At 54.5% G+C, this 20075-nt stretch overlaps 26 non-coding genes and 1 pseudogene across 26 annotated transcripts; all 27 read right to left on the bottom strand.

Moving 5' to 3' along the window:
• Nucleotides 1–364: 364 nt before the first annotated feature.
• On the bottom strand, nt 365–481 carry LOC133120381 (U5 spliceosomal RNA). Its single transcript, XR_009707262.1, has one exon. It is a non-coding gene; the product is annotated as a U5 spliceosomal RNA (small nuclear RNA).
• Nucleotides 482–840: 359 nt separating this feature from the next.
• Nucleotides 841–1031, bottom strand: LOC133120444 (U2 spliceosomal RNA). Its single transcript, XR_009707322.1, has one exon. It is a non-coding gene; the product is annotated as a U2 spliceosomal RNA (small nuclear RNA).
• Nucleotides 1032–1464: 433 nt separating this feature from the next.
• LOC133120380 (U5 spliceosomal RNA) lies at nt 1465–1581 on the bottom strand. The gene has a single exon (XR_009707261.1). It is a non-coding gene; the product is annotated as a U5 spliceosomal RNA (small nuclear RNA).
• Nucleotides 1582–1940: 359 nt separating this feature from the next.
• Nucleotides 1941–2131, bottom strand: LOC133120443 (U2 spliceosomal RNA). The gene has a single exon (XR_009707321.1). It is a non-coding gene; the product is annotated as a U2 spliceosomal RNA (small nuclear RNA).
• A 433-nt stretch (nt 2132–2564) lies between these two features.
• On the bottom strand, nt 2565–2681 carry LOC133120379 (U5 spliceosomal RNA). The gene has a single exon (XR_009707260.1). It is a non-coding gene; the product is annotated as a U5 spliceosomal RNA (small nuclear RNA).
• Nucleotides 2682–3040: 359 nt separating this feature from the next.
• Nucleotides 3041–3231, bottom strand: LOC133120442 (U2 spliceosomal RNA). The gene has a single exon (XR_009707320.1). It is a non-coding gene; the product is annotated as a U2 spliceosomal RNA (small nuclear RNA).
• Nucleotides 3232–3664: 433 nt separating this feature from the next.
• Nucleotides 3665–3781, bottom strand: LOC133120377 (U5 spliceosomal RNA). Its single transcript, XR_009707259.1, has one exon. It is a non-coding gene; the product is annotated as a U5 spliceosomal RNA (small nuclear RNA).
• A 359-nt stretch (nt 3782–4140) lies between these two features.
• LOC133120441 (U2 spliceosomal RNA) lies at nt 4141–4331 on the bottom strand. The gene has a single exon (XR_009707319.1). It is a non-coding gene; the product is annotated as a U2 spliceosomal RNA (small nuclear RNA).
• Nucleotides 4332–4764: 433 nt separating this feature from the next.
• Nucleotides 4765–4881, bottom strand: LOC133120376 (U5 spliceosomal RNA). The gene has a single exon (XR_009707258.1). It is a non-coding gene; the product is annotated as a U5 spliceosomal RNA (small nuclear RNA).
• A 359-nt stretch (nt 4882–5240) lies between these two features.
• On the bottom strand, nt 5241–5431 carry LOC133120440 (U2 spliceosomal RNA). The gene has a single exon (XR_009707318.1). It is a non-coding gene; the product is annotated as a U2 spliceosomal RNA (small nuclear RNA).
• Nucleotides 5432–5864: 433 nt separating this feature from the next.
• LOC133120375 (U5 spliceosomal RNA) lies at nt 5865–5981 on the bottom strand. The gene has a single exon (XR_009707257.1). It is a non-coding gene; the product is annotated as a U5 spliceosomal RNA (small nuclear RNA).
• Nucleotides 5982–6340: 359 nt separating this feature from the next.
• Nucleotides 6341–6531, bottom strand: LOC133120439 (U2 spliceosomal RNA). Its single transcript, XR_009707317.1, has one exon. It is a non-coding gene; the product is annotated as a U2 spliceosomal RNA (small nuclear RNA).
• Nucleotides 6532–6964: 433 nt separating this feature from the next.
• On the bottom strand, nt 6965–7081 carry LOC133120373 (U5 spliceosomal RNA). The gene has a single exon (XR_009707255.1). It is a non-coding gene; the product is annotated as a U5 spliceosomal RNA (small nuclear RNA).
• Nucleotides 7082–7440: 359 nt separating this feature from the next.
• Nucleotides 7441–7631, bottom strand: LOC133120438 (U2 spliceosomal RNA). Its single transcript, XR_009707316.1, has one exon. It is a non-coding gene; the product is annotated as a U2 spliceosomal RNA (small nuclear RNA).
• A 433-nt stretch (nt 7632–8064) lies between these two features.
• On the bottom strand, nt 8065–8181 carry LOC133120372 (U5 spliceosomal RNA). Its single transcript, XR_009707254.1, has one exon. It is a non-coding gene; the product is annotated as a U5 spliceosomal RNA (small nuclear RNA).
• Nucleotides 8182–8540: 359 nt separating this feature from the next.
• LOC133120437 (U2 spliceosomal RNA) lies at nt 8541–8731 on the bottom strand. The gene has a single exon (XR_009707315.1). It is a non-coding gene; the product is annotated as a U2 spliceosomal RNA (small nuclear RNA).
• A 433-nt stretch (nt 8732–9164) lies between these two features.
• Nucleotides 9165–9281, bottom strand: LOC133120371 (U5 spliceosomal RNA). The gene has a single exon (XR_009707253.1). It is a non-coding gene; the product is annotated as a U5 spliceosomal RNA (small nuclear RNA).
• Nucleotides 9282–9640: 359 nt separating this feature from the next.
• LOC133120435 (U2 spliceosomal RNA) lies at nt 9641–9831 on the bottom strand. The gene has a single exon (XR_009707314.1). It is a non-coding gene; the product is annotated as a U2 spliceosomal RNA (small nuclear RNA).
• Nucleotides 9832–10264: 433 nt separating this feature from the next.
• LOC133120370 (U5 spliceosomal RNA) lies at nt 10265–10381 on the bottom strand. Its single transcript, XR_009707252.1, has one exon. It is a non-coding gene; the product is annotated as a U5 spliceosomal RNA (small nuclear RNA).
• A 359-nt stretch (nt 10382–10740) lies between these two features.
• On the bottom strand, nt 10741–10931 carry LOC133120433 (U2 spliceosomal RNA). The gene has a single exon (XR_009707312.1). It is a non-coding gene; the product is annotated as a U2 spliceosomal RNA (small nuclear RNA).
• Nucleotides 10932–11364: 433 nt separating this feature from the next.
• Nucleotides 11365–11481, bottom strand: LOC133120369 (U5 spliceosomal RNA). The gene has a single exon (XR_009707251.1). It is a non-coding gene; the product is annotated as a U5 spliceosomal RNA (small nuclear RNA).
• Nucleotides 11482–11840: 359 nt separating this feature from the next.
• On the bottom strand, nt 11841–12031 carry LOC133120432 (U2 spliceosomal RNA). Its single transcript, XR_009707311.1, has one exon. It is a non-coding gene; the product is annotated as a U2 spliceosomal RNA (small nuclear RNA).
• A 433-nt stretch (nt 12032–12464) lies between these two features.
• On the bottom strand, nt 12465–12581 carry LOC133120368 (U5 spliceosomal RNA). The gene has a single exon (XR_009707250.1). It is a non-coding gene; the product is annotated as a U5 spliceosomal RNA (small nuclear RNA).
• Nucleotides 12582–12940: 359 nt separating this feature from the next.
• Nucleotides 12941–13131, bottom strand: LOC133120431 (U2 spliceosomal RNA). The gene has a single exon (XR_009707310.1). It is a non-coding gene; the product is annotated as a U2 spliceosomal RNA (small nuclear RNA).
• A 433-nt stretch (nt 13132–13564) lies between these two features.
• Nucleotides 13565–13681, bottom strand: LOC133120367 (U5 spliceosomal RNA). The gene has a single exon (XR_009707249.1). It is a non-coding gene; the product is annotated as a U5 spliceosomal RNA (small nuclear RNA).
• A 359-nt stretch (nt 13682–14040) lies between these two features.
• On the bottom strand, nt 14041–14212 carry LOC133120325 (U2 spliceosomal RNA; annotated as a pseudogene).
• Nucleotides 14213–19707: 5495 nt separating this feature from the next.
• LOC133120366 (U5 spliceosomal RNA) lies at nt 19708–19824 on the bottom strand. The gene has a single exon (XR_009707248.1). It is a non-coding gene; the product is annotated as a U5 spliceosomal RNA (small nuclear RNA).
• Between the last annotated feature and the right edge of the window lie 251 nt (nt 19825–20075).

The following is a 20075-nucleotide window of genomic DNA, read 5'->3' as shown; positions in this document are numbered from 1 at the left end:
CCTGGCCCAGGGGCCGGCCCCCCTCCCCGCCTTCCCAAGAACCCTGCGCACGCACTGACTGGCCGGTCGGCGAGCTACCGTAACGACCGGACTCAGCTGGCTCCTCCCACCAAGATCCACTGTCCTCCACTGGCAGGCACAGCCGCCAAAAACACTCGACACATACCGAGTACGCTGTTACGTACTTACTACCGAGTCACTTACCGAATAGCTGCTCTCTAGGCAGCGACCAAAGCTATTTAGCGAGCGGGGCATCGATCGCACGCGGCAAGCAGGCGATAAGCCAGAAACGAGCAAGTCGGCGACTCGCAAGCAACCCGCATACCTGTCGCACATTGCCGTCTGTCCTTAAACCGTTCGAAGTTGCCCCGCCCTGTGGACGGAGCATCCAAAAATAGCACAAACTCAGGTGCGTTCCTCTCCACGGAAATCTTTAGTAAAAGGCGAAAGATTTGTGCGTGCTGAAGAGAAACCCGAGCGAAATGTGACCTTTCAGCGCACCAGGCGCCTCCGGCCCCCTTCCCAGCCACTCCCCATGACCCGTGGTTGCCACTGCCGCCAGCCGGCCGGACAGACAATCCGAGAGGGAAGGTGGGAAAAGCGAGACAGCGCAATGACAACAAACAGTTACGTCCCGCACAGAAAACTACATCATTTTGCTAAAAAACAGAGGCAAGCACACTTACAACAAGGGCACATATTCACCCTATTTACAACACAATTTACATACATACAAAATAAACAAACAAACAAACAAACAAACAAAAAGGGGGAAGAACAGGGCAACCCACCCACCTAGTAAAGGACAACAAAACACAACCTTTTTTTGCACAAAACTTGGAGAGGCGCACCGTTCCCGAACGCACTGCAATAACGGGTCGATGCTTGAAGCGGACGGAGCAAGCTCCTTCTCCGACTCCCTGTGCCAAAAATCCGTTTAATATATAGTCCCCTGATAGGGGACGTATCAGATATTAAACTGATAAGAACAGATACTACACTTGATCTTAGCCAAAAGGCCGAGAAGCGATAACCGCACACTGGCCCCTGCCGACGGCGCCCTCCCGGTGGCCCCGGACCGCGCTCGGGGGAAGACGCCACCTGGCCCAGGGGCCGGCCCCCCTCCCCGCCTTCCCAAGAACCCTGCGCACGCACTGACTGGCCGGTCGGCGAGCTACCGTAACGACCGGACTCAGCTGGCTCCTCCCACCAAGATCCACTGTCCTCCACTGGCAGGCACAGCCGCCAAAAACACTCGACACATACCGAGTACGCTGTTACGTACTTACTACCGAGTCACTTACCGAATAGCTGCTCTCTAGGCAGCGACCAAAGCTATTTAGCGAGCGGGGCATCGATCGCACGCGGCAAGCAGGCGATAAGCCAGAAACGAGCAAGTCGGCGACTCGCAAGCAACCCGCATACCTGTCGCACATTGCCGTCTGTCCTTAAACCGTTCGAAGTTGCCCCGCCCTGTGGACGGAGCATCCAAAAATAGCACAAACTCAGGTGCGTTCCTCTCCACGGAAATCTTTAGTAAAAGGCGAAAGATTTGTGCGTGCTGAAGAGAAACCCGAGCGAAATGTGACCTTTCAGCGCACCAGGCGCCTCCGGCCCCCTTCCCAGCCACTCCCCATGACCCGTGGTTGCCACTGCCGCCAGCCGGCCGGACAGACAATCCGAGAGGGAAGGTGGGAAAAGCGAGACAGCGCAATGACAACAAACAGTTACGTCCCGCACAGAAAACTACATCATTTTGCTAAAAAACAGAGGCAAGCACACTTACAACAAGGGCACATATTCACCCTATTTACAACACAATTTACATACATACAAAATAAACAAACAAACAAACAAACAAACAAAAAGGGGGAAGAACAGGGCAACCCACCCACCTAGTAAAGGACAACAAAACACAACCTTTTTTTGCACAAAACTTGGAGAGGCGCACCGTTCCCGAACGCACTGCAATAACGGGTCGATGCTTGAAGCGGACGGAGCAAGCTCCTTCTCCGACTCCCTGTGCCAAAAATCCGTTTAATATATAGTCCCCTGATAGGGGACGTATCAGATATTAAACTGATAAGAACAGATACTACACTTGATCTTAGCCAAAAGGCCGAGAAGCGATAACCGCACACTGGCCCCTGCCGACGGCGCCCTCCCGGTGGCCCCGGACCGCGCTCGGGGGAAGACGCCACCTGGCCCAGGGGCCGGCCCCCCTCCCCGCCTTCCCAAGAACCCTGCGCACGCACTGACTGGCCGGTCGGCGAGCTACCGTAACGACCGGACTCAGCTGGCTCCTCCCACCAAGATCCACTGTCCTCCACTGGCAGGCACAGCCGCCAAAAACACTCGACACATACCGAGTACGCTGTTACGTACTTACTACCGAGTCACTTACCGAATAGCTGCTCTCTAGGCAGCGACCAAAGCTATTTAGCGAGCGGGGCATCGATCGCACGCGGCAAGCAGGCGATAAGCCAGAAACGAGCAAGTCGGCGACTCGCAAGCAACCCGCATACCTGTCGCACATTGCCGTCTGTCCTTAAACCGTTCGAAGTTGCCCCGCCCTGTGGACGGAGCATCCAAAAATAGCACAAACTCAGGTGCGTTCCTCTCCACGGAAATCTTTAGTAAAAGGCGAAAGATTTGTGCGTGCTGAAGAGAAACCCGAGCGAAATGTGACCTTTCAGCGCACCAGGCGCCTCCGGCCCCCTTCCCAGCCACTCCCCATGACCCGTGGTTGCCACTGCCGCCAGCCGGCCGGACAGACAATCCGAGAGGGAAGGTGGGAAAAGCGAGACAGCGCAATGACAACAAACAGTTACGTCCCGCACAGAAAACTACATCATTTTGCTAAAAAACAGAGGCAAGCACACTTACAACAAGGGCACATATTCACCCTATTTACAACACAATTTACATACATACAAAATAAACAAACAAACAAACAAACAAACAAAAAGGGGGAAGAACAGGGCAACCCACCCACCTAGTAAAGGACAACAAAACACAACCTTTTTTTGCACAAAACTTGGAGAGGCGCACCGTTCCCGAACGCACTGCAATAACGGGTCGATGCTTGAAGCGGACGGAGCAAGCTCCTTCTCCGACTCCCTGTGCCAAAAATCCGTTTAATATATAGTCCCCTGATAGGGGACGTATCAGATATTAAACTGATAAGAACAGATACTACACTTGATCTTAGCCAAAAGGCCGAGAAGCGATAACCGCACACTGGCCCCTGCCGACGGCGCCCTCCCGGTGGCCCCGGACCGCGCTCGGGGGAAGACGCCACCTGGCCCAGGGGCCGGCCCCCCTCCCCGCCTTCCCAAGAACCCTGCGCACGCACTGACTGGCCGGTCGGCGAGCTACCGTAACGACCGGACTCAGCTGGCTCCTCCCACCAAGATCCACTGTCCTCCACTGGCAGGCACAGCCGCCAAAAACACTCGACACATACCGAGTACGCTGTTACGTACTTACTACCGAGTCACTTACCGAATAGCTGCTCTCTAGGCAGCGACCAAAGCTATTTAGCGAGCGGGGCATCGATCGCACGCGGCAAGCAGGCGATAAGCCAGAAACGAGCAAGTCGGCGACTCGCAAGCAACCCGCATACCTGTCGCACATTGCCGTCTGTCCTTAAACCGTTCGAAGTTGCCCCGCCCTGTGGACGGAGCATCCAAAAATAGCACAAACTCAGGTGCGTTCCTCTCCACGGAAATCTTTAGTAAAAGGCGAAAGATTTGTGCGTGCTGAAGAGAAACCCGAGCGAAATGTGACCTTTCAGCGCACCAGGCGCCTCCGGCCCCCTTCCCAGCCACTCCCCATGACCCGTGGTTGCCACTGCCGCCAGCCGGCCGGACAGACAATCCGAGAGGGAAGGTGGGAAAAGCGAGACAGCGCAATGACAACAAACAGTTACGTCCCGCACAGAAAACTACATCATTTTGCTAAAAAACAGAGGCAAGCACACTTACAACAAGGGCACATATTCACCCTATTTACAACACAATTTACATACATACAAAATAAACAAACAAACAAACAAACAAACAAAAAGGGGGAAGAACAGGGCAACCCACCCACCTAGTAAAGGACAACAAAACACAACCTTTTTTTGCACAAAACTTGGAGAGGCGCACCGTTCCCGAACGCACTGCAATAACGGGTCGATGCTTGAAGCGGACGGAGCAAGCTCCTTCTCCGACTCCCTGTGCCAAAAATCCGTTTAATATATAGTCCCCTGATAGGGGACGTATCAGATATTAAACTGATAAGAACAGATACTACACTTGATCTTAGCCAAAAGGCCGAGAAGCGATAACCGCACACTGGCCCCTGCCGACGGCGCCCTCCCGGTGGCCCCGGACCGCGCTCGGGGGAAGACGCCACCTGGCCCAGGGGCCGGCCCCCCTCCCCGCCTTCCCAAGAACCCTGCGCACGCACTGACTGGCCGGTCGGCGAGCTACCGTAACGACCGGACTCAGCTGGCTCCTCCCACCAAGATCCACTGTCCTCCACTGGCAGGCACAGCCGCCAAAAACACTCGACACATACCGAGTACGCTGTTACGTACTTACTACCGAGTCACTTACCGAATAGCTGCTCTCTAGGCAGCGACCAAAGCTATTTAGCGAGCGGGGCATCGATCGCACGCGGCAAGCAGGCGATAAGCCAGAAACGAGCAAGTCGGCGACTCGCAAGCAACCCGCATACCTGTCGCACATTGCCGTCTGTCCTTAAACCGTTCGAAGTTGCCCCGCCCTGTGGACGGAGCATCCAAAAATAGCACAAACTCAGGTGCGTTCCTCTCCACGGAAATCTTTAGTAAAAGGCGAAAGATTTGTGCGTGCTGAAGAGAAACCCGAGCGAAATGTGACCTTTCAGCGCACCAGGCGCCTCCGGCCCCCTTCCCAGCCACTCCCCATGACCCGTGGTTGCCACTGCCGCCAGCCGGCCGGACAGACAATCCGAGAGGGAAGGTGGGAAAAGCGAGACAGCGCAATGACAACAAACAGTTACGTCCCGCACAGAAAACTACATCATTTTGCTAAAAAACAGAGGCAAGCACACTTACAACAAGGGCACATATTCACCCTATTTACAACACAATTTACATACATACAAAATAAACAAACAAACAAACAAACAAACAAAAAGGGGGAAGAACAGGGCAACCCACCCACCTAGTAAAGGACAACAAAACACAACCTTTTTTTGCACAAAACTTGGAGAGGCGCACCGTTCCCGAACGCACTGCAATAACGGGTCGATGCTTGAAGCGGACGGAGCAAGCTCCTTCTCCGACTCCCTGTGCCAAAAATCCGTTTAATATATAGTCCCCTGATAGGGGACGTATCAGATATTAAACTGATAAGAACAGATACTACACTTGATCTTAGCCAAAAGGCCGAGAAGCGATAACCGCACACTGGCCCCTGCCGACGGCGCCCTCCCGGTGGCCCCGGACCGCGCTCGGGGGAAGACGCCACCTGGCCCAGGGGCCGGCCCCCCTCCCCGCCTTCCCAAGAACCCTGCGCACGCACTGACTGGCCGGTCGGCGAGCTACCGTAACGACCGGACTCAGCTGGCTCCTCCCACCAAGATCCACTGTCCTCCACTGGCAGGCACAGCCGCCAAAAACACTCGACACATACCGAGTACGCTGTTACGTACTTACTACCGAGTCACTTACCGAATAGCTGCTCTCTAGGCAGCGACCAAAGCTATTTAGCGAGCGGGGCATCGATCGCACGCGGCAAGCAGGCGATAAGCCAGAAACGAGCAAGTCGGCGACTCGCAAGCAACCCGCATACCTGTCGCACATTGCCGTCTGTCCTTAAACCGTTCGAAGTTGCCCCGCCCTGTGGACGGAGCATCCAAAAATAGCACAAACTCAGGTGCGTTCCTCTCCACGGAAATCTTTAGTAAAAGGCGAAAGATTTGTGCGTGCTGAAGAGAAACCCGAGCGAAATGTGACCTTTCAGCGCACCAGGCGCCTCCGGCCCCCTTCCCAGCCACTCCCCATGACCCGTGGTTGCCACTGCCGCCAGCCGGCCGGACAGACAATCCGAGAGGGAAGGTGGGAAAAGCGAGACAGCGCAATGACAACAAACAGTTACGTCCCGCACAGAAAACTACATCATTTTGCTAAAAAACAGAGGCAAGCACACTTACAACAAGGGCACATATTCACCCTATTTACAACACAATTTACATACATACAAAATAAACAAACAAACAAACAAACAAACAAAAAGGGGGAAGAACAGGGCAACCCACCCACCTAGTAAAGGACAACAAAACACAACCTTTTTTTGCACAAAACTTGGAGAGGCGCACCGTTCCCGAACGCACTGCAATAACGGGTCGATGCTTGAAGCGGACGGAGCAAGCTCCTTCTCCGACTCCCTGTGCCAAAAATCCGTTTAATATATAGTCCCCTGATAGGGGACGTATCAGATATTAAACTGATAAGAACAGATACTACACTTGATCTTAGCCAAAAGGCCGAGAAGCGATAACCGCACACTGGCCCCTGCCGACGGCGCCCTCCCGGTGGCCCCGGACCGCGCTCGGGGGAAGACGCCACCTGGCCCAGGGGCCGGCCCCCCTCCCCGCCTTCCCAAGAACCCTGCGCACGCACTGACTGGCCGGTCGGCGAGCTACCGTAACGACCGGACTCAGCTGGCTCCTCCCACCAAGATCCACTGTCCTCCACTGGCAGGCACAGCCGCCAAAAACACTCGACACATACCGAGTACGCTGTGACGTACTTACTACCGAGTCACTTACCGAATAGCTGCTCTCTAGGCAGCGACCAAAGCTATTTAGCGAGCGGGGCATCGATCGCACGCGGCAAGCAGGCGATAAGCCAGAAACGAGCAAGTCGGCGACTCGCAAGCAACCCGCATACCTGTCGCACATTGCCGTCTGTCCTTAAACCGTTCGAAGTTGCCCCGCCCTGTGGACGGAGCATCCAAAAATAGCACAAACTCAGGTGCGTTCCTCTCCACGGAAATCTTTAGTAAAAGGCGAAAGATTTGTGCGTGCTGAAGAGAAACCCGAGCGAAATGTGACCTTTCAGCGCACCAGGCGCCTCCGGCCCCCTTCCCAGCCACTCCCCATGACCCGTGGTTGCCACTGCCGCCAGCCGGCCGGACAGACAATCCGAGAGGGAAGGTGGGAAAAGCGAGACAGCGCAATGACAACAAACAGTTACGTCCCGCACAGAAAACTACATCATTTTGCTAAAAAACAGAGGCAAGCACACTTACAACAAGGGCACATATTCACCCTATTTACAACACAATTTACATACATACAAAATAAACAAACAAACAAACAAACAAACAAAAAGGGGGAAGAACAGGGCAACCCACCCACCTAGTAAAGGACAACAAAACACAACCTTTTTTTGCACAAAACTTGGAGAGGCGCACCGTTCCCGAACGCACTGCAATAACGGGTCGATGCTTGAAGCGGACGGAGCAAGCTCCTTCTCCGACTCCCTGTGCCAAAAATCCGTTTAATATATAGTCCCCTGATAGGGGACGTATCAGATATTAAACTGATAAGAACAGATACTACACTTGATCTTAGCCAAAAGGCCGAGAAGCGATAACCGCACACTGGCCCCTGCCGACGGCGCCCTCCCGGTGGCCCCGGACCGCGCTCGGGGGAAGACGCCACCTGGCCCAGGGGCCGGCCCCCCTCCCCGCCTTCCCAAGAACCCTGCGCACGCACTGACTGGCCGGTCGGCGAGCTACCGTAACGACCGGACTCAGCTGGCTCCTCCCACCAAGATCCACTGTCCTCCACTGGCAGGCACAGCCGCCAAAAACACTCGACACATACCGAGTACGCTGTTACGTACTTACTACCGAGTCACTTACCGAATAGCTGCTCTCTAGGCAGCGACCAAAGCTATTTAGCGAGCGGGGCATCGATCGCACGCGGCAAGCAGGCGATAAGCCAGAAACGAGCAAGTCGGCGACTCGCAAGCAACCCGCATACCTGTCGCACATTGCCGTCTGTCCTTAAACCGTTCGAAGTTGCCCCGCCCTGTGGACGGAGCATCCAAAAATAGCACAAACTCAGGTGCGTTCCTCTCCACGGAAATCTTTAGTAAAAGGCGAAAGATTTGTGCGTGCTGAAGAGAAACCCGAGCGAAATGTGACCTTTCAGCGCACCAGGCGCCTCCGGCCCCCTTCCCAGCCACTCCCCATGACCCGTGGTTGCCACTGCCGCCAGCCGGCCGGACAGACAATCCGAGAGGGAAGGTGGGAAAAGCGAGACAGCGCAATGACAACAAACAGTTACGTCCCGCACAGAAAACTACATCATTTTGCTAAAAAACAGAGGCAAGCACACTTACAACAAGGGCACATATTCACCCTATTTACAACACAATTTACATACATACAAAATAAACAAACAAACAAACAAACAAACAAAAAGGGGGAAGAACAGGGCAACCCACCCACCTAGTAAAGGACAACAAAACACAACCTTTTTTTGCACAAAACTTGGAGAGGCGCACCGTTCCCGAACGCACTGCAATAACGGGTCGATGCTTGAAGCGGACGGAGCAAGCTCCTTCTCCGACTCCCTGTGCCAAAAATCCGTTTAATATATAGTCCCCTGATAGGGGACGTATCAGATATTAAACTGATAAGAACAGATACTACACTTGATCTTAGCCAAAAGGCCGAGAAGCGATAACCGCACACTGGCCCCTGCCGACGGCGCCCTCCCGGTGGCCCCGGACCGCGCTCGGGGGAAGACGCCACCTGGCCCAGGGGCCGGCCCCCCTCCCCGCCTTCCCAAGAACCCTGCGCACGCACTGACTGGCCGGTCGGCGAGCTACCGTAACGACCGGACTCAGCTGGCTCCTCCCACCAAGATCCACTGTCCTCCACTGGCAGGCACAGCCGCCAAAAACACTCGACACATACCGAGTACGCTGTTACGTACTTACTACCGAGTCACTTACCGAATAGCTGCTCTCTAGGCAGCGACCAAAGCTATTTAGCGAGCGGGGCATCGATCGCACGCGGCAAGCAGGCGATAAGCCAGAAACGAGCAAGTCGGCGACTCGCAAGCAACCCGCATACCTGTCGCACATTGCCGTCTGTCCTTAAACCGTTCGAAGTTGCCCCGCCCTGTGGACGGAGCATCCAAAAATAGCACAAACTCAGGTGCGTTCCTCTCCACGGAAATCTTTAGTAAAAGGCGAAAGATTTGTGCGTGCTGAAGAGAAACCCGAGCGAAATGTGACCTTTCAGCGCACCAGGCGCCTCCGGCCCCCTTCCCAGCCACTCCCCATGACCCGTGGTTGCCACTGCCGCCAGCCGGCCGGACAGACAATCCGAGAGGGAAGGTGGGAAAAGCGAGACAGCGCAATGACAACAAACAGTTACGTCCCGCACAGAAAACTACATCATTTTGCTAAAAAACAGAGGCAAGCACACTTACAACAAGGGCACATATTCACCCTATTTACAACACAATTTACATACATACAAAATAAACAAACAAACAAACAAACAAACAAAAAGGGGGAAGAACAGGGCAACCCACCCACCTAGTAAAGGACAACAAAACACAACCTTTTTTTGCACAAAACTTGGAGAGGCGCACCGTTCCCGAACGCACTGCAATAACGGGTCGATGCTTGAAGCGGACGGAGCAAGCTCCTTCTCCGACTCCCTGTGCCAAAAATCCGTTTAATATATAGTCCCCTGATAGGGGACGTATCAGATATTAAACTGATAAGAACAGATACTACACTTGATCTTAGCCAAAAGGCCGAGAAGCGATAACCGCACACTGGCCCCTGCCGACGGCGCCCTCCCGGTGGCCCCGGACCGCGCTCGGGGGAAGACGCCACCTGGCCCAGGGGCCGGCCCCCCTCCCCGCCTTCCCAAGAACCCTGCGCACGCACTGACTGGCCGGTCGGCGAGCTACCGTAACGACCGGACTCAGCTGGCTCCTCCCACCAAGATCCACTGTCCTCCACTGGCAGGCACAGCCGCCAAAAACACTCGACACATACCGAGTACGCTGTTACGTACTTACTACCGAGTCACTTACCGAATAGCTGCTCTCTAGGCAGCGACCAAAGCTATTTAGCGAGCGGGGCATCGATCGCACGCGGCAAGCAGGCGATAAGCCAGAAACGAGCAAGTCGGCGACTCGCAAGCAACCCGCATACCTGTCGCACATTGCCGTCTGTCCTTAAACCGTTCGAAGTTGCCCCGCCCTGTGGACGGAGCATCCAAAAATAGCACAAACTCAGGTGCGTTCCTCTCCACGGAAATCTTTAGTAAAAGGCGAAAGATTTGTGCGTGCTGAAGAGAAACCCGAGCGAAATGTGACCTTTCAGCGCACCAGGCGCCTCCGGCCCCCTTCCCAGCCACTCCCCATGACCCGTGGTTGCCACTGCCGCCAGCCGGCCGGACAGACAATCCGAGAGGGAAGGTGGGAAAAGCGAGACAGCGCAATGACAACAAACAGTTACGTCCCGCACAGAAAACTACATCATTTTGCTAAAAAACAGAGGCAAGCACACTTACAACAAGGGCACATATTCACCCTATTTACAACACAATTTACATACATACAAAATAAACAAACAAACAAACAAACAAACAAAAAGGGGGAAGAACAGGGCAACCCACCCACCTAGTAAAGGACAACAAAACACAACCTTTTTTTGCACAAAACTTGGAGAGGCGCACCGTTCCCGAACGCACTGCAATAACGGGTCGATGCTTGAAGCGGACGGAGCAAGCTCCTTCTCCGACTCCCTGTGCCAAAAATCCGTTTAATATATAGTCCCCTGATAGGGGACGTATCAGATATTAAACTGATAAGAACAGATACTACACTTGATCTTAGCCAAAAGGCCGAGAAGCGATAACCGCACACTGGCCCCTGCCGACGGCGCCCTCCCGGTGGCCCCGGACCGCGCTCGGGGGAAGACGCCACCTGGCCCAGGGGCCGGCCCCCCTCCCCGCCTTCCCAAGAACCCTGCGCACGCACTGACTGGCCGGTCGGCGAGCTACCGTAACGACCGGACTCAGCTGGCTCCTCCCACCAAGATCCACTGTCCTCCACTGGCAGGCACAGCCGCCAAAAACACTCGACACATACCGAGTACGCTGTTACGTACTTACTACCGAGTCACTTACCGAATAGCTGCTCTCTAGGCAGCGACCAAAGCTATTTAGCGAGCGGGGCATCGATCGCACGCGGCAAGCAGGCGATAAGCCAGAAACGAGCAAGTCGGCGACTCGCAAGCAACCCGCATACCTGTCGCACATTGCCGTCTGTCCTTAAACCGTTCGAAGTTGCCCCGCCCTGTGGACGGAGCATCCAAAAATAGCACAAACTCAGGTGCGTTCCTCTCCACGGAAATCTTTAGTAAAAGGCGAAAGATTTGTGCGTGCTGAAGAGAAACCCGAGCGAAATGTGACCTTTCAGCGCACCAGGCGCCTCCGGCCCCCTTCCCAGCCACTCCCCATGACCCGTGGTTGCCACTGCCGCCAGCCGGCCGGACAGACAATCCGAGAGGGAAGGTGGGAAAAGCGAGACAGCGCAATGACAACAAACAGTTACGTCCCGCACAGAAAACTACATCATTTTGCTAAAAAACAGAGGCAAGCACACTTACAACAAGGGCACATATTCACCCTATTTACAACACAATTTACATACATACAAAATAAACAAACAAACAAACAAACAAACAAAAAGGGGGAAGAACAGGGCAACCCACCCACCTAGTAAAGGACAACAAAACACAACCTTTTTTTGCACAAAACTTGGAGAGGCGCACCGTTCCCGAACGCACTGCAATAACGGGTCGATGCTTGAAGCGGACGGAGCAAGCTCCTTCTCCGACTCCCTGTGCCAAAAATCCGTTTAATATATAGTCCCCTGATAGGGGACGTATCAGATATTAAACTGATAAGAACAGATACTACACTTGATCTTAGCCAAAAGGCCGAGAAGCGATAACCGCACACTGGCCCCTGCCGACGGCGCCCTCCCGGTGGCCCCGGACCGCGCTCGGGGGAAGACGCCACCTGGCCCAGGGGCCGGCCCCCCTCCCCGCCTTCCCAAGAACCCTGCGCACGCACTGACTGGCCGGTCGGCGAGCTACCGTAACGACCGGACTCAGCTGGCTCCTCCCACCAAGATCCACTGTCCTCCACTGGCAGGCACAGCCGCCAAAAACACTCGACACATACCGAGTACGCTGTTACGTACTTACTACCGAGTCACTTACCGAATAGCTGCTCTCTAGGCAGCGACCAAAGCTATTTAGCGAGCGGGGCATCGATCGCACGCGGCAAGCAGGCGATAAGCCAGAAACGAGCAAGTCGGCGACTCGCAAGCAACCCGCATACCTGTCGCACATTGCCGTCTGTCCTTAAACCGTTCGAAGTTGCCCCGCCCTGTGGACGGAGCATCCAAAAATAGCACAAACTCAGGTGCGTTCCTCTCCACGGAAATCTTTAGTAAAAGGCGAAAGATTTGTGCGTGCTGAAGAGAAACCCGAGCGAAATGTGACCTTTCAGCGCACCAGGCGCCTCCGGCCCCCTTCCCAGCCACTCCCCATGACCCGTGGTTGCCACTGCCGCCAGCCGGCCGGACAGACAATCCGAGAGGGAAGGTGGGAAAAGCGAGACAGCGCAATGACAACAAACAGTTACGTCCCGCACAGAAAACTACATCATTTTGCTAAAAAACAGAGGCAAGCACACTTACAACAAGGGCACATATTCACCCTATTTACAACACAATTTACATACATACAAAATAAACAAACAAACAAACAAACAAACAAAAAGGGGGAAGAACAGGGCAACCCACCCACCTAGTAAAGGACAACAAAACACAACCTTTTTTTGCACAAAACTTGGAGAGGCGCACCGTTCCCGAACGCACTGCAATAACGGGTCGATGCTTGAAGCGGACGGAGCAAGCTCCTTCTCCGACTCCCTGTGCCAAAAATCCGTTTAATATATAGTCCCCTGATAGGGGACGTATCAGATATTAAACTGATAAGAACAGATACTACACTTGATCTTAGCCAAAAGGCCGAGAAGCGATAACCGCACACTGGCCCCTGCCGACGGCGCCCTCCCGGTGGCCCCGGACCGCGCTCGGGGGAAGACGCCACCTGGCCCAGGGGCCGGCCCCCCTCCCCGCCTTCCCAAGAACCCTGCGCACGCACTGACTGGCCGGTCGGCGAGCTACCGTAACGACCGGACTCAGCTGGCTCCTCCCACCAAGATCCACTGTCCTCCACTGGCAGGCACAGCCGCCAAAAACACTCGACACATACCGAGTACGCTGTTACGTACTTACTACCGAGTCACTTACCGAATAGCTGCTCTCTAGGCAGCGACCAAAGCTATTTAGCGAGCGGGGCATCGATCGCACGCGGCAAGCAGGCGATAAGCCAGAAACGAGCAAGTCGGCGACTCGCAAGCAACCCGCATACCTGTCGCACATTGCCGTCTGTCCTTAAACCGTTCGAAGTTGCCCCGCCCTGTGGACGGAGCATCCAAAAATAGCACAAACTCAGGTGCGTTCCTCTCCACGGAAATCTTTAGTAAAAGGCGAAAGATTTGTGCGTGCTGAAGAGAAACCCGAGCGAAATGTGACCTTTCAGCGCACCAGGCGCCTCCGGCCCCCTTCCCAGCCACTCCCCATGACCCGTGGTTGCCACTGCCGCCAGCCGGCCGGACAGACAATCCGAGAGGGAAGGTGGGAAAAGCGAGACAGCGCAATGACAACAAACAGTTACGTCCCGCACAGAAAACTACATCATTTTGCTAAAAAACAGAGGCAAGCACACTTACAACAAGGGCACATATTCACCCTATTTACAACACAATTTACATACATACAAAATAAACAAACAAACAAACAAACAAACAAAAAGGGGGAAGAACAGGGCAACCCACCCACCTAGTAAAGGACAACAAAACACAACCTTTTTTTGCACAAAACTTGGAGAGGCGCACCGTTCCCGAACGCACTGCAATAACGGGTCGATGCTTGAAGCGGACGGAGCAAGCTCCTTCTCCGACTCCCTGTGCCAAAAATCCGTTTAATATATAGTCCCCTGATAGGGGACGTATCAGATATTAAACTGATAAGAACAGATTGTTTTATAAACTTTTATTTCCACACATATCACATTACATTGTATTTACATTAAACACACATAACACAAACAATATACAAACCCCTCACGCTTTCTACAAACACAACACATATACATTAATTATTTAACAATTTATGTACACTATTTACACTTTCCTCCGCCTAATTTTATTAGGCCACTATTATAGGCCTAAGGCGGCCTTCACCTTTCCCCATTTCTTTTTCCACCTCTCCTGTCCCTCTACCTGGGCGCACACCCTTATCTCCACCGCCACCCTTCTTTCCCAACCCTTGTAGCACTGCACCCCCGTCATGCCGTCTGAGGGGTTCACAATTTTCCTATTTCGGCTGTCCCACAAGGCCAGCTTCCCCCAGCTCACCAGGAGGCTGAACACCTCCCTTTCCTCAGCCTTCACCCTCTCCAAACCAACAGCCTTCATGGCTGCTGCTCTGTCCACTGCTGTGGCCCATATCGGGAGGAACACCACCCTATTTGCCCTCCCCCAAAAGACCTTAGCAAAAGGGCATTCCCACAGGGCATGCCCCCCTGTCTCCTCCCTCCCACAGCCCCTGGGGCACAAAGGGCTCCTGGCAGTGCCAGCCCTGTGCATCCTCTCCCTCACCGGCAATCTCCCCAGACCGCCCAACCAGTTCAGGTCGCTTGCTCGGTTTGGGAGCCACCTGGCGGACAAAAACTTCCACTGCCCTCCATTTCTCTCCACCTCCCTCTCTACCTCCCTCGCCCTCCTGCCCAAGAGCGCTTTATATAGGGCCCTGTGGTCCTTCAGCCCCTGCGCCATGATGGTCTCGCTGTTTGCTCTCAAGAACAGCACCGCCCTTGAGTAGCACCACGGGATGTCCTCCGCCCTCGGCCCCCTATTGTCCCACCCCACCAGCTCTCTCATGGCTGTCCCCACCCACATCCTCATGAGATGTCTGCTCTTATGGCTCCCAGCTCCCACCAAGGTGTCGACGATGCTTTTTAGGTACAACACCTCAAGCTTCAGGCCTACGTCCACTAGACCCCGCCCTCCCCTCTCCACTGGCAAAAACAAAATTTCCCTCTTTACCGGTTCCACACGCCCTCCCCACAGAAAATTAAAAATCATCCGGTTTAAAACGATCTTGCACCCCGCCGGGATCGGGAAAACTCTCCCTAAATAAATAAGTTGCGGCAAAATGTCCGCCTTCACTATTAAAATCTTACCTGATAGGGTTAGTGTTCTCGCCCTCCACAAGCCTAACCTCTTCCTTACCTTTTCTAGGCACTGTTCCCAGTTCAGCCTGTCCGCCCCCTCCCTGCTGAACCGGATCCCCAGCACCTTCATCCCGTCCCCACACACTGTCAGGCCATGCTGCTCCCCCTTCCTCCCTCTCCATCCCTCGGTCACCATCACTATCGACTTACCATAATTTATCCTCGACCCTGACCCTCGACAGTACTGGCCCACCAGGCCCATGACCCTCTCCACATCCCTCTCTGAGGAGACCACCACTGTGGTGTCATCTGCGTACTGCAGCACCTTTACCCTCTCGCCCCCACTGCCTGGGATCTGCAGGCCCCTAAAAACCGTGTCCTGCCTCATCAGCTCCGCCAGGGGCTCTATCACACATACATACAGCAAAGGAGACAGGGGACACCCCTGCCTCACCCCTCTACCCTGCCTCACCGGCACACTCAAAGCCCCGTTAACCTTCACCCGGCTGAAGGCTCCGTTGTAGAGGGCCTTTACCCAGGCAACAAAACCCCCTCCAAACCCCATTCTGTCCAGGACCTGTACCAGGAAGGCATGGTCGACCCGGTCAAAAGCCTTTTGCTGGTCCAGGCCAATCACTCCTATCCCCACCTTCCTACTTTTAGCCCAGGCCAGCACATCCCTCAACAGCACTAGGTTCTGGGACCCCATCCTTCCCGGGACCGCACAAGTTTGGTCCGGCCCCAGAACCTCCCCCAACACTCCCTTGGCCCTGTTGGCCAGCACCTTCCCCAGCACCTTGTAATCGGTGCAGAGGAGTGTGATTGGCCGCCAGTTCCCCAGGTCTTTCCTCTCTCCCTTCTTAAAAAGGAGGTGTATAACCCCCTCCCTCATCGACTGGGGCATTTTCCCCACTTCTCCCACCCGGTTAAACACCTCCACCAGGTCCTCTGCCATCTCTCCCCAAAAGTGGGTATATAACTCCCTTGTTATTCCGTCCCTCCCTGGAGTTTTCCCCGCCTTTAGGGAGAACAAAGCTTCCCTTACCTCTTCCTTATTTATTTCCCTCCCCAAAGCTTCCTGTTGTCCGTCCTGCACCTTCCTCCAAAGCTGCGCCACCAGCCTGTCCCCCTCCTCCGTGTCCCTCTCCTCCCTACCAAACAGCACAGAATAGAAAAGCGCTGCAGCGTCTAGCTTTTCCTCCTGCAGTCTTACCTCCCCCTCCTTTGTGGCTAACGCCTCTATCCATCCCTCACTTTGGCGTGTACTTACCATTTTGAAAAAGAAAGGCGTTACTCGCTCATCTCTTTCCTTCCTCTCCACCCTCGCCAGGAAGGCAAACCTTTTTGCCTTCTCCATATAATAGGCCCTTATTTGTTCCTTTAGTGCCTTTACCTCTTCTGTCTTTACCCTCCCTCCCCTGTTTGCCACGCCCACCCAGTATTGCAGTTCACTCTGCAGTGCCCACACTCTCTCTCTCTCCTCCCTCCTCTTGGCTATCCCGTAGGCCATGCAAAACTCCTTAATTCTAATTTTTACCAGCTCCCACCAATCCAAAACACATAAAAACTGGGCTTTGAAGGCCTTCCACCCCAAATAAAATTCCTTAAATTGCTCTATAAAACAAAAGTCCTCTAGGAGTTCGGCATTAAAACTCCATCTCCTTTTCCTTTCGTTCTCCCCTCCCTCCAAAATGCACTTTATTAAACAATGGTCCGATGACCAGCTTGGCATCACCACAAACTTTTCCAAACGAAAACTTTTGGACACAAAAAAATAATCCAGCCTTCTCCTGCAGCCCCTGGAATTTGCCCATGTAAACCCCTCCCCCTGTCGGCCATTTTCCCTAAAACAATCAAACAAAGAAAACTTAACCAAAATCTCTTTTTTTAAATAAAGAACTGAAAAATCCCTCCTTCCCCCCACTATCCCCTCATCCACAGACACATTGAAATCCCCCCCCAAAATAATACTCCTATTTGTAGCCAAAACTTCTGGCAAAAGTTTAAAAAAATCATACCTCTGAGAAATATTGCACGGGGCATGCACATTGACAAATCTCATTCTCTCCCCTCCCCACAAAACATCCGCACACATGAGCCTTCCTGGGACTATCGTCAGAAACTCCTCAATTTCTACCCCCCTTCCTTTAAACAAAATCCCCAAACCGTCAGCGTGGACATTGCCTACTGACCACACTGAAGGCCCCAGATCCCAATCCCTACGAAAAATGGCCACATCCCTCCCCCCTCCCAAATGACATTCCTGCAAAAAAAGTACATTGAATGGCACCTCTTTTAAAGATAAAAACAGCGCCAACCTTTTGTCCCGGTCTTTTATGCCCCTGGCATTAAGAGACAAAAATTTTTTCCCCATGAATAAAAATGTAATAAAGGTGTTGGCCTTCAGCCTACCTCCTTCCAAAAATTTTCTCCATCCCCATCCTGGGTTCCGCCGGCAATGGAGCGTCCGAATCCCCCATCTCCTTCTCCACCTCTTCGGCCCAGTCCTTGGGCCTAGCCTTGGCTTTGGTCGGGGCCCTGGCCTTAGCCTGTCTCCCCCCTGGTGGAGCTCCAGCCATCTCAGGCCTCTCCTTCCTCTTCTCTCCCCTCAGCCTGATGACGGCATCCTCCTCCATGGACAGCTCCATGTCGGAGTCATCGCTGCCCTCATCCGCCGTCTCCCTCCCCTCCCTGCTGCCGAGCTCCAGATCGGTGTCTGGGATCGGGCCTTCCTCGGTGCTAGGCCCCGCTGAGCCTGGTGCAAGCCCTCTCTGCTCCCCCTTCCTGCGCTCTGTTGGGCCTGGTGTAGGCCCCTCAGCCTCCACTGGGCCTGATGTAGGCCTCTCAGCTTCTGTTGGGCCTGGTGTAGGCCTCTCAGCCCCTGCTGGGCCTGGTGTAGGCCTCTCAGCCCCTGCTGGGCCTGATGTAGGCCTCTCTGCCTCCTTTGGGCCTGGTGTAGGCCCGTCAGCCTCTGTTGGGCCTGGTGTAGGCCTCTCAGCCTCTGCTGGGCCTGGTGTAGGCCTCTCAGCCTCCGTTGGGCCTGGTACAGGCCTCTCAGCCCCCGCTGGCCCTGGTGTAGGCGCTGCTCTCTCCCTGGCTGCGTCGGCGTAGGTGCGGCGGCGCTCAGGGCATGCCCTCATGAGATGGTCCCCCGAGCCGCAGACGTTGCAGGTGCGCGGCTCCTTGCACTCGGCCGCCATGTGCCCTCTTTGTCGGCAATTGTGGCAGACCACCAACATGCACCCCGCGTCGACGTGGCCCACCTCCATGCATCGCCGACAGAAGGGAGGCTGCCTGGAGTACATGACGTGGCCCTTCACCCCTTCGACCATGCAGAGGGCTGGAGGATGGAGGAAGCCTTCGTATCCATGGTCACTCTCTCGGAGCAGAACCTCATACACCCTCTGGCCATTCCAGAAGCCGAAGACGTCCCTCCGGTATCTGGGTCCGGCCACCACCCTGGCGTACCTCTCGAGGTACCTCCCGACAGCCTCGTCCGGCACGTTCATGTCGAAGAGGTTGATAATCACCACCCTGTGGTTCCTCCTCTCCATGGACTCAACGCGGTATGACCCCAGATCTTCCCTCTTGCACCGCTCCATGAATGCCTTAAATGCATCCGGTCCTCTGAAGGCTACATCCACGAACTCCTCCCTTCCATTCCGCTGTATCCCCAGGATGTCGTTCTCCGACAGCGAGAACTTCTCCAAGACGAAGGCCTTGACAAACTCCTCCCTCTGGGGCATTCTCCCTGGGGCTCCTGCCCACTTTACCCTCACGGTATTCCGCACTGCTCTCCAGTTACTGCTTGCCATACTTACAAAATTGGTCGCTTCTCTCCACCACAAACCACTTGATCTTAGCCAAAAGGCCGAGAAGCGATAACCGCACACTGGCCCCTGCCGACGGCGCCCTCCCGGTGGCCCCGGACCGCGCTCGGGGGAAGACGCCACCTGGCCCAGGGGCCGGCCCCCCTCCCCGCCTTCCCAAGAACCCTGCGCACGCACTGACTGGCCGGTCGGCGAGCTACCGTAACGACCGGACTCAGCTGGCTCCTCCCACCAAGATCCACTGTCCTCCACTGGCAGGCACAGCCGCCAAAAACACTCGACACATACCGAGTACGCTGTTACGTACTTACTACCGAGTCACTTACCGAATAGCTGCTCTCTAGGCAGCGACCAAAGCTATTTAGCGAGCGGGGCATCGATCGCACGCGGCAAGCAGGCGATAAGCCAGAAACGAGCAAGTCGGCGACTCGCAAGCAACCCGCATACCTGTCGCACATTGCCGTCTGTCCTTAAACCGTTCGAAGTTGCCCCGCCCTGTGGACGGAGCATCCAAAAATAGCACAAACTCAGGTGCGTTCCTCTCCACGGAAATCTTTAGTAAAAGGCGAAAGATTTGTGCGTGCTGAAGAGAAACCCGAGCGAAATGTGACCTTTCAGCGCACCAGGCGCCTCCGGCCCCCTTCCCAGCCACTCCCCATGACCCGTGGTTGCCACTGCCGCCAGCCGGCCGGACAGACAATCCGAGAGGGAAGGTGGGAAAAGCGAGACAGCGCAATGACAACAAACAGTTACGTCCCGCACAGAAAACTACATCATTTTGCTAAAAAACAGAGGCAAGCACACTTACAACAAGGGCACATATTCACCCTATTTACAACACAATTTACATACAT

The sequence above is a fragment of the Conger conger genome, unplaced genomic scaffold, assembly GCF_963514075.1.
Source record: "Conger conger unplaced genomic scaffold, fConCon1.1 SCAFFOLD_86, whole genome shotgun sequence".
Lineage (NCBI taxonomy): Eukaryota > Metazoa > Chordata > Actinopteri > Anguilliformes > Congridae > Conger > Conger conger.
Note: the sequence above shows the minus strand (reverse complement) of the source record. Positions and strands in the feature narration are given on the sequence as shown.